Raw genomic sequence first — 10,378 nt, forward strand, 5'->3', positions numbered from 1 at the left:
GCTCGACTATTCTGTTTTATTTCTGAGCGAGTTTGAAACACGAATGGAACTCTGTTTCAAATTTCTGTATGTATTTAAAGATGTTTCGAAGAGCTTCACAAAAAAAAAACTCTATGAACTTCATAGAGAACAGTGAAGTTTATGGAACTTGATGATTACAAACATCTTTTAAAACTGTGCGTTGCGCTGATCGTGTTGCAGTTTTATTTTTGACAGTTTCAAATTAAAGAATTGTCAAGTCGTTTAAAACAATTTTGAAACTCAGCATTGCGAACGGCCTTAGAATGCAAAGCTGACTGTGGGATTTATGGCTTTTAATCCCCTTGACCGACGCTGTCATCTGTTCTGTCTGTTTTGTTTTCCGTCCATCTTGTTTCCGTGCTGAGCACTTATGCTACCGACGCTAAGGAAGCAGCTCCCACACCTGGACCCTACCTATCGACCCATTAACTAATGAACCGGGGACCAACGCGGCTTTACTTCGGCGTGATCAGAGATGTTATGCCTCAGAAAATCCCAGCGGCGCTGACTGGGATTGAACCCAAGCCTTTTGGGGTGAGAGGCAATCACGCTTACCACTACACCACCGGCGCCGCTATGATACCTCAGTTGATGTGTTTCATGAAAGACGAACAGATCAAAGTCGAGCGCTCTTTCACTCGTCAGTTTCCCCGAAGCTTGAAAGAAAGACAAATGAAGCGACGGGAGAAAGAGAGACAACCGATTGAAATTTTTTTTTTGTTTATTATTTTATTATTATTATTTCCGTTATAAATGATTAATGTCTAAAATCTAAAGTTAAAGGAATTCAACCGAATACTTGCGGTCTTCTCGAGGCTAATGGATGACAATTTTATGGAAGTGGAGAGGGAGAAGGAGATTTGAAGTATGATATATGATACAAAAAATTCACTTTTTCTAAAACATGTACTTAATCCTATTCAACGTTATGTCAGTTCTGTACAATTATTACAGAAACAAACAAAAACACACACGCACATAGAAAATACAAACTAAATCTAAGGTTAATCAAACTTACAATCTAAGGTTAATATTCTTAAAGTCTAGCGTCTAGCCAAAACATCCCGAACTGGAACATTAGGTTGTCTACCTCGAGTCCGAAGGGAATCGTATAGCTCAGATCTGAATCCCCGATGCTCAGCACATGACCAAATAATGTGATCTGCGTCTTGGTAACCTTCCCAACAAACAATTTGAGCTGATTAAACGCTGAATAAGCATTTTTTTTGCTGAAGAAGCATATTTTTGCCTGAATAACCTGTAATTCAGCTGTCTGGGTTGTCCATATTCACAGAGATTGCTGCCCCCAGCCCAACACGGAACAAGGGAGGGTTTAACGAATAGTGATTGAACATGAGGCGAGACATCACCCGGATGAAGTCTCGATCCACCTCCAACCCTTTAAATCAAGGATACTTCGACACCTTAGGGATGATAGAATATAGCCATCGTCCCAAACTCCCTCCCCTGTTGACGATAAATGAAGAAAAATTCGTTGTAGGCGATTTGTCGATCGTAAATATCGCCTTCCATAGCGCCCATTTTTGCAAGCGAGTCCGCCTTCTCATTGCCCGAGCAATGAGATGGGACCCATGCAAAGGTGATGACAAAATATCTTAGAGATAAATCACTTAGAAGCTCTCGTATTTTCATGAGAAAATACGAGATGTGCTTTACCGGCACCATGGAGCGAATAGCCTCGACAGAACTGAGACTATCCGTAAAAAATAAAGTAGTGATCTGGTGCACGTGAGGCAACCCAAGTAGCATTTCTTGTTTTATTGCACTCTATTAGTGGTTATTGAGATCAATTTCATAAAACCGCCAATAAAATTAATAGCTCCAGCACAACCTTTTGATAACCGCTATAAGATCGTCATACAGCTTAGTGGACCACTCTTGATAAGGTTTATAAAGCATGTTTGAGAATCACAATAAAGCTGTCTTAAAACCTTTTGTCAGGAAGCCTCATACTCTACAAAAGGTTCTCATAGCCTCTATAAGAGTAATATTGTATCCAAGCAGTTTTATTACGCTTTGGTGAAAGTCAGTTATAAAGCCAATTTAATTTTTATTGGCTTCAAAGCAACCGCCATAAATTAGCTTGTTGTTGTTCTGTTCTGCTGAAACTTTTTTTCCAAATGGAAATCTTTAGCGGTAAAAATATGTTTGAGTGTTGGTGTCAAGATCACCATGCCATCAATTTTGTTTCATGGCGACATTAGTGAAAATTTTAAAGAAAATATATGACTTTTTAGAAGTTCCAAAACATATGCGCTTGAAATTTTATCGTGTATATTGAGATAATATGAGCGTTAAATAAATGCGCCTCCAAAATAATTCAAGTTAACCAAAAAGATTGTTTCAGAAATCAAATGAATTGGATGGAATCACCTTAATTTTACAGAAAATAGATCTCAATACATAAATTCATACCAATGCACACTGGAAATCATTTCGGATCTCTTATTTAGCCATTATTTTATTGAAATTTCTTGGATTTTATTCCAAGGCTAATGGCATTTTCATAATGACAATATGGCGACAGAGGACAGCAGGCAAGAAAAACACCAAGCGCAATTTCTTAAAATGTCTAATGCTTACATTGCACACTGGGTCAGGAATGCAGCCTAGCGGATCAAAATTAATAACTCCGAAACGAAGCATTTCCGCGACTTGTGTCTTCGGCAAAATTTCTCGTCATAATAAGGACCATCTATTGACATAAACAAATAGTTCAAAACTCTTCCGCAAAGATGGTGCCACAATCTAACTTCTTTCTCTGACATTTTGGAGACTTGATGTTCTGGGCAAAGTTGTTTATCTTGACAAAATAAACAGCTATTTCAAAGACGTTAAATTTCCACTGTCTACTGGTTCCAAGTTATATGGAGTTAAAGAAAAAAATGTCGAAAATATGGTTTTTTTCTGTTTCGGTTTTTTTTGCTTACAGCTTTATAATGTTTTATTATTCTCTTATGCAAATACATTAAATAAATAGCTTTTGTGAAGAAACATACTGGATTAAGCTTCAAATTTCAAAGATATTGTTGAAAAAACGAGAAAAAAAAACACAATTTTTGAACATTAATATCTCCCAAAGCGCAAAAAATCGCAACTTTCTCTTTTACCCCGTTCACATTACAGCGTATATCACGTGATATACGCTGTCTTGCAATGAGCACTCATACATCTAGTTTTCACTGGAAATCCTATGTATGAGTGCTCATTGCAAGACAGCCTATATTACGTGATATAGGCTGTAATGTGAACGGGGTATTTCGTTGATAACTTATTCACAGAACCGTTTCTTGATGTGTTTGTCATATTGGATGCTAGATAAAAGCTTCTTTTATCGATTTATGTGCTGAAAATACCTGGGAATGTCTTTACATGACCGTGGGGATGCAAAGAGAAAGTTGACGAAGCGAATCTGTCAATATTACTTAGAAATGCAATGTTACAATATTACAACCTAATGCAATGTTCAGCTTGAATTCATTTTTTTATTTGAGGGCAAATGTATATTCCTATTCTACGGGTGCAACCGATGAATTTTACAAACATTTAGAAAAGTTTTGAATGGTACATTAACCTTTATGAAAAGTTATGCGTGATTTCAACCTTTTTGCCCTAGGACTGTCACCATTTCGACCAAGATTCGACCGTGTCACCCCATGTATATGCGAGCGAGACGTATACACGAAATGTTTTCATGCTCATGCTAACAATTTTGTTGATTTTCTTTGCGCTCCGCTTGGAAGTACCGGAAAGTTTTGATTCTTTCTATGTTGTAAAAATAAACCACCTATTTACATTTCTGACAAGTCGCAACTGAATGCTTATAATTGTTTTAAAATAACTGTTTCATGGCCAACTAGTTTTATTGCGCTTATTTATAAAGCAACGAAAGGATTATTTTTTTGGTTTTGTAAGGGCAATTTATATTACTTTTTTGTATACTTCAAAGCAATCATAAAACCTTTCATAAGTGAAAATAGCATAAGCATCAGTTGGTTTTTTAATTAGCTTTATAGGGGTTTTGTAGATAGCTATAAGAATGTTTCATGACTTGCATTGTATATGACCGTCATAAAGCTGTAGGTAATGGTTGCAGCTGCAATAAAACCTTTATAAATTTGGAATATAGCCAAGCAGCTCTAGATTTGTTACTTGGGAATAGTTTCTAGCGTATAATGTATTGTCGCCAGCTCCGCAAAATATACGGAACTAAGAGGTTGAAGTATTCGAGAGCGCTATGAAATTCGTTATAAGTACCAAAATTAGCGGACGTCTCTATTAGTGATCCATCTGTGAAGAACGATCTTGCGGAATCAACTTGGCCAAACTTTTCAGTGTATAATGACGGAACAATCATGGAACGATGATGTTCTGGGATTCCGCGAATCTCTTGCATCATAGAAAAATCAAAACTAACTGAATTGCCGAAGTCGAAGAAGCATACGCAATGAGGATTATGCTGTGAAGGGCTGACATCCTGTGTTATGTACACGTAGTACAATGACATAAAACGAGTTTGAGGGTTTAGCTCAAGAAGCTTCTCAAAGTTTTCGATCACCAGTGGGTTCATAACTTCACAACGGGTGAGGAGCCTGAGGGACGATTCCGAAAATCAATCAGAGAGTGGAAACATGCCCGCCAACTCTTCAAGACTCATCGTATGAGTCGAGTGCATGCATCCTAACGCGATACGAAGACAGCGATACTGGATACGTTCCAGTTTGATGATGTGAATTTTAGCTGCCGACTGGAAACAAAAACTATCGTACTCTAAAACAGTCCGCATCGTGCTCTCTTGCCGTGCGGATCTATTTGCTTTTTGCTGAAGGAAGTGTTACTACTACCTAAAGCTACAACAAATTTAAACAGCACTTTTCAGTGCTCAACCTGTAAAATTTCTACCTTGTTCAACTTTATTCCTCTTCGATCCTTGTTTGGACCCTACCCGAGGTAATCCTTCTTGGATATCGATTTGGAAAATTCCTCTTCGATCCTTCAGATTCTTATAGTAATCTGCTTGGAAGTCGATTTGGATAAAAAAATTACTGCCGCCATGGCGCCTAAACGCAAAAGAAAGGGGCAAACTCTTGACCCCCCTTCTGAAGAAATTAATTTGAGTAATCAATTTGATTTGCTCACGGATGATGAGAATGATCCATCATCCAAGAAAAATTCTAGTAAACTTTCCCGGCTTAATGCCAAGAAGGAAAAGATTCCCCCTATTGTGATAACCACTTCCGATTTCCATGCTCTTCGCATGGAACTTTTGGACTTCGTGAAAGTTAAGTTTTCTCTACAAATTGGACGTCGGGGTGAATGCCGTGTATTGGCTGAAACCTTGGACGGATTTAAATGTCTTCTCAAGTATCTTACTGAGAAGAAGCACAATTTTTTTACTTACGACACCAAAACTGAACGTGTGTTCAAGGTTGTCATGAAAGTACTGCCCAGTGGTGAATCCCTGGATCAGATCAAAGATGAACTGGCAAAATTACTTGGAGTTGTGCCACTCCAAGTAATCAAAATGAAAATGAAATCCCGTCCTGGCGATTCGCGCAACGGGATTTCTAATGATTTTTATTTAGTTCACTTCAAGTCTAGTGAACTAAACAACCTTAAGGCCTTAGAAAAAGCTAGCCTTATGCTCCATGTCCGAGTGAAGTGGGAACACTTCAGGAAGACTGGAGGAAATTTCCAAAACCTCACCCAGTGCCGTAAGTGCCAGGGATGGGGTCACGGAACTAAAAATTGCTACATGCCAGCTAAATGCATGAATTGGGGTGATTCCTCTCACGCAAAGGACGACTGTCCTGTGAAGGAAGATCCTAAGAAATTTAAATGTTCAAATTGTGGTGAAAACCACAAATCCAATTTTTGGGAATGTAAGACTCGCAAAGCGATCCTACAATCTCGTTCTAGCCGACAGGTAAGAAACGCTCCACGTTTCCGACCAGGCACAAATTCCTCTGCTGTTAACAACGGTCAGCGAGGAACAAATTCTACATTCGTACCCGTAGGTACAAATATCACCCCTGCTTCAAATTTTGCATCTGTGCCTACTCCCCTCGCTGCTAACAATGTTCAGCGAGTTAATGGAGCTACCTATGCTGCTATTGCAGCGGGTAGAAATCAAAATACTAACCTAGTAATTCTAACGGAATTTTTGACAATTTTGACTTAGGAAGCATTACTGCCCCTAAAATGGAATTTTTACAGAAATCATTATTTGACATGATTTCTGACATGCTTAAATCTAACTCCATGTTTGATGCTATTCAAACTGGAGTAAAATTTGCAAATAATATTGTCATGACTTTAAAATTCAGTAATGGATTTTAAAGCATTAAATATTGTAAATTGGAATGCTCGATCTCTTAATGATAATGAAGACGAGCTATTTAACTTTTTGAAAGTTCATAACGTGCATATTGCCGTTATAACTGAAACGTTCCTTAAACCTGACCATAAGGATAAGAAGGACGCAAATTACTTGATTTATAGAAATGATCGTCTTGATGGACCCTGTGGTGGCGTTGCCATCATTATTCATAGACGAATCAAACATAAAATTCTTTCTTCATTTGAAACCAAAGTTTTTGAAACTTTGGGTGTTTCTGTTGAAACAAAATTTGGACAACTTACGTTTATAGCTGCCTATTTGCCATTCCAATGCGTAGGCCAGAAAAAGAATTTGCTCAAGGGTGACCTCCAGAAACTTACCCGTCATAGGTCTAAATTCTTCATTATTGGTGATTTTAATGCAAAACACCGCTCATGGAATAATGCTCAAAGCAATTCCAATGGTAATATTCTGTTTGATGATTGTTCTGCAGGTTATTACACTATTCAATATCCAAACAGCCCAACATGCTTTTCTTCTGCAAGAAATCCCTCCACTATTGATTTGGTCTTAACTGATTCATGTCAACTTTGTAGCCAACTGGTTACCCATGCTGACTTCGGTTCTGATCACCTTCCAGTAACTTTTGAAATATCCCAAGAAATAATTTGTAATCCCAACAGCTCTACTTTCAATTACCATAGAGCTGATTGGGAGCAATATCGAACATTTATGGAATATAACTTCGATCCAAACATTCCTTTGCAAACCAAAGATGAAATTAATTATGCTCTTGAATCTCTGACTACTTCTATAGTTGCAGCAAGAGCTGCCTCAGTACCAAAATGCGAGGTTAAATTCGATTCAATTATAATAGACGACGATCTTCAGCTCTTGATCCGTCTTAAAAATGTCCGAAGGAGACAATATCAAAGAACACGCGATCCTGCCATGAAGATTATCTGGCGGGATTGGCAAAAACAAATTAAAAAGCAATTCTCTGCCCTGAGGAACAAAACTTTTGAAAATAATATTTCTAAATTAGACCCGAGTTCCAAACCCTTTTGGAAACTCACAAAAATTTTGAAAAAACCTCAAAAGCCTATTCCAGCGCTTAAAGAAGGTGGTAAAATTTTGATCACAAATTTGGAAAAAGCTCAGAAACTTGCTAAGCAATTCGAGAGTTCCCATAATTTCAGTTTGGGTCTTACTAGTCCTATTGAGAATCAGGTTGCTCGGGATTTTCTGAATATTTTCTCTCGGGAAAATATTTTTGATGATTCCTGGGGGACTGATTTGGACGAAGTAAGGTCTATAACTAAAAAGTTTCAAAATATGAAAGCTCCAGGTGATGATGGAATTTTCTATATCCTCATCAAAAAACTCCCAGAGAGTACCTTGTCTTTCTTGGTAAAATTATTTAGCAGATGTTTCCATTTGGCATACTTTCCTGATAAATGGAAAAATGCAAAAGTTGTTCCAATTTTGAAGCCGGATAAAAATCCAGCTGAAGCTTCTAGCTACCACCCAATAAGTTTGCTTTCTTCAATAAGTAAACGTTTTGAAAAGATAATTTTGAATAGAATGATGCTTCACATCAATACGAACTCAATTTTTGCAGATGAGCAGTTTGGATTTCGCCATGGGCATTCAACTACTCATCAACTCTTAAGAGTTACCAATTTAATTCGTTCCAACAAATCGGAAGGCCACTCAACTGGAGTTGCTCTTCTAGACATAGAAAAAGCATTCGACAGTGTTTGGCATGAAGGTTTGATTGCTAAATTGAAAAAGTTTAATTTTCCACTTTATATTATGAAATTAGTTCAAAATTATTTAACTGACAGAACTCTGCAGGTAAATTATCAAAATTCCAAATCTAATCGACTACCTGTTAGAGCAGGAGTTCCTCAGGGTAGCATTCTTGGGCCTATATTGTATAACATTTTCACTTCGGACCTCCCTGATTTGCCTCAGGGTTGCCACAAATCTTTGTTCGCTGATGACACAGGCATTTCCGCTAAAGGATGAAGTATTTGTGTAATTTGCAGCAGACTGCAGAAAAGTTTTGATATTTTCTCTTCTTATTTACAAAAATGGAAGATTTCTCCCAACGCTTCCAAAACTCAACTTATAATATTTCCACACAAGCCTAGAGCTTCGTTTTTAAAACCTAGTAGTAGTCACATAGTCACTATGAACGGAGTTCCAATTTCCTGGTCAAACCAAGTTAAATATCTTGGATTAGTACTTGACCAAAAATTAACTTTTAAAGATCATATTGAGGGCATTCAAGCCAAATGTAACAAATATATAAAATGTTTGTATCCTCTTATAAACAGGAAATCCAAACTTTGCCTGACGAATAAACTTCTAATATTTAAACAAGTTTTTAGACCGGCCATGCTTTACGCTGTGCCAATATGGTCTAGTTGTTGCACTACCAGGAAAAAAGCACTTCAAAGGATTCAGAACAAAGTTCTGAAAATGATTTTGAAGTTGCCTCCCTGGTACAGTACTACTGAGGTACATAGAATTTCGAATGTTGAGACTTTAGAACAAATGTCCAACAAAATAATGAATAATTTCAGGCAAAAATCGTTGCAATCCTCAATTACAACGATTAATTCCCTTTATACTTAGATAAGATTTAGTTTTAGTTTTTATTTTTAAGATATCAATTGTTATACTGACATGCAGGTTAAAAAACCTGTTTAAAATACTTAATTGCCAAGACATGAACAATGTAAAAACACTTAGATATATATCATAACAATTAAGACTGGTACGTTACTGCAGTAACTGGAGCACCTAGGTTAAAAATGAAATGTAATTTATTTTGAATTTGGAACAAATAGAGTTAAAAAAAAAATCGTACTCTAAAACCGATAAAATCGTTGTCCGGTACAACGTTAGAAGATCTTGCGGTTGAGCTCCCAACCACGTTCCGGTAATTGTTCGGAGAAAATTAATCCTTTGTTGGCATTTTCGTCTCAGATACTCAATGTAGGATCTCCATGTGCATTTGGAATCGAACCAGACCCCAAGATATTTGAAAGACATGGAATGAAAAATCGGCATACCCAAAAGTTGAAGCTTCGGTTGTGCTGGGCTATGCTTCCTAGAAAAAATGATTGTCGTTTTCGTTTTTGCGGTGTAGCTACACCGGTGCTACACTGCCGTACACCGAAATAGTTTAGGGTGTAGATATAGGATGCACCTTTGTTTACAAACGAATGATGTTGAGCTGTCAAAGACTCGCGCTTATTCCTGCTTACACTACACCAGTGCTACACCGCACTACACTACACGACAGAAGTCAATAATTGTCAATTTCTCTGACGTAGAAATTATACAAAAAGGGTTCCATCAGCCCTGGAAAACACAACCCACAACACCTCCACAAACGTGGAGTTTGTCTGAAAGGACTTCAACCGATACTGAATCAAAAGCTCACTTGATATCCAAGAACACAGAAGCAAAAGTCAACTGAATGTCTGTGGAAAGCAACGCGATACAGTCGTTCGTTCCCTTGCCTCAAGCCATTTGTCCAGGCAAAATAGGATCATTTTCTCCAACAATTTTCGTATACACGACAACATCCCGATGGGTTGGTACGAATTGTAATCTGACACGGGTTTTCCAGGCTTTTTAATGGCCATAACCCTCTCTCGCCTTCAATCATCCGGAACAATATTGAGCACCAGGAACTGACCAAACAAGTTCAACATGCGTCTCTTAGCGACATCTGGGAGGTTCTTCAACAAGTTGAACTTGATCCTGTCAGCCCCCGGAGCCGAATTGCCACACGAAAGGAGCGCGAGTGAGAACTCTAGCATTGTAAAAGGCTGGCTGATCTCGTCTACCGAATTCATCGTTTCGCGAGGAATCATTTGTGCCGGCACGGAATCAGGACATACTTTTCGCGCGAACGTGAGAATCCAACGATCCGAGAACTCCTCGCTCTCGTTGTTTGAGGATCGGGTACGCATCCTT

Source organism: Ochlerotatus camptorhynchus, unplaced genomic scaffold, assembly GCF_037179485.1.
Source record: "Ochlerotatus camptorhynchus isolate MF236.1 unplaced genomic scaffold, CSIRO-AGI_Acam_v1.1 ptg000471l, whole genome shotgun sequence".
Lineage (NCBI taxonomy): Eukaryota > Metazoa > Arthropoda > Insecta > Diptera > Culicidae > Ochlerotatus > Ochlerotatus camptorhynchus.